Source organism: Temnothorax curvispinosus, unplaced genomic scaffold (genome assembly GCF_003070985.1).
Source record: "Temnothorax curvispinosus isolate PA1 unplaced genomic scaffold, ASM307098v1 QBEX01017577.1, whole genome shotgun sequence".
In the NCBI taxonomy this organism is placed as follows: domain Eukaryota; kingdom Metazoa; phylum Arthropoda; class Insecta; order Hymenoptera; family Formicidae; genus Temnothorax; species Temnothorax curvispinosus.
Genome location: NW_020227357.1, coordinates 3,172 through 8,769, shown reverse-complemented (window position 1 = coordinate 8,769; position 5,598 = coordinate 3,172). Strand labels below are relative to the sequence as shown.

Sequence of the window (5,598 nt, the reverse complement as noted above, 5' to 3'; positions counted from 1 at the left end):
ATCGCAACCAGTGGAATTATTTCGTGATTATTTTTATTTTGTTACATCACAAGAAATATAATTTATAATAAAAAAAAATTCAATTTTATAACATAAATTGCGTATAAAGGTATCACCTAATTTAGTAGTATTCTACACTAAAAGTTTATTATACAAAGTATTGTGATATCAGAGTGAATAGTTAGTACATATTAATATTATATTTCAAGTTAATGTAAAATGCATTTAAAAATAAAATTAGTTTTTGATAATTAAAAAATGTGATTTTATTTCATTAATATTATGTAATTTCTTTTACATTATAATCATTTATCACAAACAAAAAATATAGATCATCTATATTTCTCTTAAACGAAGTCTTGCACATATTAGATTCCTCTTTGCTTTGACTTCAGCTCTGTTATGTACTCGACCTTCTACTTCTTGTAGAGGATATGCTGCTTCTTCATTAATCACTAGCAATGCCTCCAGGTCGTCATTTCTGATCAAACATATGTTGTGCAGTACACAACATGCTAGAAAATAATAAGGAATTTGTTTGACAGATTCCATTGCCAAATAATGAAGAATGCTTTTCCAGCGTCCCTTGAGCAAACCAATAGCTCTTTCCACAACCATGCGAGAAGAAGACAGACAGAAATTATAATTTTTTTCACGTTGCGTGAGATGACCGTTGTCTGTATATGGCACCATCAATTAAGTTAAAAGAGGGTAAGCAGCATCTCCAATTAGATGGCTGTCATTAGGAAATTTAGCTGGGTCTGCGATGTAATTTTGCAATCCTGATAATCGAAAAACACGTGCGTCATGTACGGATCCAACATTTCCAACATATACGTGTGTGAAGAGACGCGTATGATCACAAACTACCTGCAATCAAAAAATAGTTAAAGTATATCTGTATAGATATAAGCGCATAAGCATATGCATAAAGGTCTATTAGCAAATGCATAAGAAAATAGACCAATCCATTTTCTCATGTATATGTTTATGCGCTTGCACAAAAGTCTATGCTCAGAGGCACTCAATTCTTTACAAGTAATAACAATGAAAATAAAAAATATTAACTTGGGCTTGAATAGAGTGATGGCCTTTCCTATTTACATAAGCCTCAGGATTTTCTTTTGGAGCTGGTATATTGATATGTGTGCCATCAATTGCTCCAATAGTTCTTGGAAAAGCACCAATTTCGGAGAAACCCTGCATAATTCTTTCAATCCTCCCTTCTGACGGCCATTGTATGAATCTCGATGAAGACAACATAACGTACGAGTAACTCGACGTACTGCTCTAATGGCTGTGGCTTTTCCCACTCCAAATCTGGAGTGTATTGATCTGAAATAATGATTCAAGTTTAAAAAATGACGATAATGTATTAAAATAAATATTAGTAATATAAGTGTAGAGTAGTTTATACCTATATGAATCTGGCGTTGCCATACGCCACAAAGCAATTAAAAATTGTTTTTTTGGAGATATCATTTCATTCCCACTTGTAGTCCTTTGTAGTTGCTCTGCAATCTCTTCCAAGATAAATTCGAACGTTTGTGGCAGCATTCTAAAAAGTAGATGGTGATAATGAAATAATGAGAAATGATTCTTGCATAATGATGATTATTATTATTATTGTACATGAGAAATAAAAGGAAATGAAGACTTTACCTGAAATGACTCTTGAATTCCATTGCACTAAGTAACGGTACAATACGTTCTACGTAACCTTCTATTCTCGGTATGTTGTATCGAGATTTACGTTTTAAAGCTTGCGAGTTTATAAATGCAAGCATAAATTCTTCGTCATCTTCGTATACATATGATGGAATATTATAGTAAATGTCCAAAATATTTATTAACATTACCGGTAAATCCATCTTTTTAAATCAAATTCACCGTGGATAATGGAACAAGATGATCTGTGATCTGGTCCACTTGCGTAGCGTTAGTAGCATTGGTAGCGCTAGTGGACCGTTTTATGATAGCGTTGGAAGCGAAAGCATTGGTAGCATTTAAAAGTAGCAACTGGGCCGCACCCATAGTAGGTGTTAAGTTCGTCGCGCGAAAAAAAGCTAAGTAGAGTAGAGAGAGGCGATCGTATGAGGCCCAGATTAGAAAGCTCGCGCCACATCCTTGACGGATCAGAAACCGATCTTAATCTCTCCTCGAAGAACCGCTCCCTCGCTCTCTTTAAGTCGATGGTGAGATTGTTTTTATAGAGCCTATAGATATGGAAATCGAGTATATTTCCTGATCTGCGCGCAATGTTATAAAGCCGATTTCGGTGACGGATCATGCCAGTGAGAGCATCCGAAAGCCAAGGCGCTGAGGGACGAGTTACTCGGAAAGTATGAATTGGAGCGTACATGTCTAAGGCGGCAGTGAAATCGCTGGTAACGGTGTTCAAAATATTGTCAACATCAAGTTCGCTAGGTTTTATCTGGGCGAAGTCGTGTGGAAAAGACGTAGATAGCTTCGTAGTGAGCGTTTCGATAAAATCCTGTTTTTCAAAGTTCTTGTAACAGCGCCTCACTAAAGTCCGGCTCCCGAACGAGGGAACCTCAAACGAATATGTTAACTCGATTAAATCATGACCATTAATAAAGGGAGCTTCGGACTTATGAAATGATAACACTTTATCCGGGCTATCGACTATGAAGACGTCAAGCCAAGAATCAGAGGAGCCGGTATGAAAGGTCGACTTTGACTCAACGATGTTGAGCGACAATTGCGAAACCACGTCTCTCAAGTGATTAGATTCATATGAAGAGGTGAGGAGATTGCAGTTTAAGTCATCGGTGATTATAATGTTTTTATAGTTATGCGAGACTTCAGTGAGTGTGCTGACATAATCGCTGAAATTTCGCCCCTTCGGTCGACGGTACATTGAGGTGAATAAAAGAGGCTCGCGTGTGCCATCACGAACATCGAGAATGAGATACTCAGGTGAATTCGAGAATGCAGAAGGCGATGCTGCGAGAACACGCGCCTTGAGCGACTCGTGTATACAGCAGGCCACTCCACCACCCTCCCTGCCCTCTCTGTCGGCACGTAGAAAATAATACCCGGCAATTTGCATCAGATCATCAGAAATATGAGAATGAAGCCAAGTCTCGGAAATAGAGACAATGTGAAAAAATTTAGATGCTAAAAGGGCTTGAAACGACTCGAGATGAGCAGGGAGGGAGCTGGCGTTTACATGAGCAATCTTGAGACAACCATGTGAAGCAGCAGGAACCCGACCGGCGACAGCCACAGGTCATTGAAGTTTGTCTAAATCAGCATCAGAATTAATTATTATAGGAGGCTGCCCCTGTTCTCTATGGACAAAAATCCGACCGTCCCTGCTCCATACATGCCTGTAGGAAGACTGCCTAGCCTTAACTCTTGTTCGACGCAACAGATTATAAGTGTCAGTCGGAAGTAGCTCGTTCACGTAAACATTACCCGGGATATTCCTCGCAAAAACGTCATTTATCGCCGGTTGCCGCTTACCACGCGTCGCTCTGAGAACATGATCCCGAATCTCAATTGACATGAGCGCCACAATGATCGACCTTTTGCGACCGGCCGCCACGGCTCCATCATCAGCAGCCGGAACACCGCCAGACGACTCGCCAACCGCGACCGACACGGTGCGCCTTGCCCCGTCGCGGGTCTCCAGAACGTCGGAGATCATTTGAGGAATGCCCAGCGCCACAAAAACGCACTTGGCTATTTCGCAGGATGAATCGGTGAACTCGCTTGGAATACCCGAGACGATAATGCTCGACGTTCTGGAGACCGCCGACGCAGCAAATGACTCATCGACAGCGCGACGAGAGCTCGACGGCTGCGCACTCCGAGCCTCCAACGCCGAAATCCTCTCGCCATGACACTCGACTGTACCCAGAACGTCAGAAATCTGGCTCAAACTGCGCGCAAAATCCACGTTAACAGCCTCCTGACGATCAATGAAAGCCGTCAGCTTCTCAACCGAATTTCCGAATCCGGCAGTGAACTTCCTGTCCAATTCGTCTAATCTGGCAGCAAATATTTTGTTGGATTCCTCCAAACTGGCGGCAAATATTTTGTTGGATTCCTCCAATCTGGCAGCAAATTTTTTGTCGGATTCTTCCAGTCTGACAGCCAATTTTCTGTCTGATTCCTCAATTTTAAACAGAATCGACCTTAGGAGTGCATCTGTGGACTGCGGTTGTGCATTTGAAGGAGAAGCCATATCCGTGAAGTCAAACGATTGCATACTGTTTTCAATCGGCGGCGTAGGCGGATTGGCCAAAGACGTTACCAGAGCTTTATAGCAGTGGTCCGCGTACTTGATCACGGAGTACGGCTTGATACAATCAGGATGGAACAGATTTTTACATTCACACTCGATGGAAATGGTCGCAATCGGCTTCCTGCACTTGGTGCACGCGCGAGCACAGCGTTACGTTACACAGTCAATCAAAAGTCACCGCGATCTCAGCGGCTCATCACACCGGTGTCACTCAGGTGGCAGCATGCATGTCACCAGACCAGAAATAAGGTGCAGAAGAACAGATCCAAGCAGCCAATCAGCATTCATTTAGGTAGCACATGCTCAAATAGCACGCAGATAAAGAAGATTGGCAACGATTTCAGGCGCATGCGCAGCAGAGGCTGACGTCGTTCACAGGACAACTCCGAGAGTGAGGTTAAATTAAGCAATAAAACTTGTCACCGACATGCTCAGAAATGTGGGCAAACAAGTACCTTTTGAGTGAATATTACAGATGACAAGCAACAAAAAACTCGCTAAAACCTGCAACAAAATGGCACGGAGGCATCTTACACCAGCAGTAGTATTCGATTAAAGCAGGAGCGAAGAATACAGATAAATGATAATACTCACACACACACGAGAGAAAGAGAGGGAGAGGGTAAGGGAGAGGGAGAGAGAGAGGGAGAGGGTGAGGGAGAGGGAGAGGGAGAGGGAGAGAGAGAGGGAGAGGGAGAGGGGAGGGGGAAGGGAGGGAAAGGGGAAAAGAGAGAGAGAGAGAGAGAGAGAGAGAGAGAGAGAGAGAGAGAGAGAGAGATCGCTATATTTATTATGCGCTCCAGGATAAATCCTCTTAAGCGCAAAAGCCATAACATACAATAAAATACATGACTAAAAACTAAATTACATGTGTGTACGTGCTATTACACGCGCGTTCGCAAGCATTAATGATTTAAAGACTAGAGTCATTGCTTAATAAGTAATTATATAATTTGTGCTTAAAAATAATTAACGACTCTGAATTACGCAGATCAGGCGGAAAACCGTTCCAAAGTTTAGCCGCTCTATAGCTAAACGACCGTCTATAAAACTCCGTACGACACAGAGGCAAAGTGAGAACGTCACCCAGAGCTCGAGTATCACGCTGAGTCATGTTGCATCTATATTCAAATTTATTATATAGGACACATGGAATCTTAGAGTGCAAGATGGAGAAAGTTAGGTTGCCAATAAAATAATTCCGTCTTGAGCTTATCTTCAGCCAATGAAGCCTTTCAAAGTATGGAGTGATATGTTCGTCCCAGCCAGCTTGAAATATAAAACGTACGCAGGCATTAAATGCTTTCTGCAGCCGCAAGTTTTGC

At 41.9% G+C, this 5,598-nt stretch overlaps 1 pseudogene; it reads right to left on the bottom strand.

The window, feature by feature from the left end:
* Positions 1-336: 336 nt before the first annotated feature.
* LOC112467580 lies at positions 337-1,208 on the bottom strand (annotated as a pseudogene).
* Positions 1,209-5,598: the final 4,390 nt, after the last annotated feature.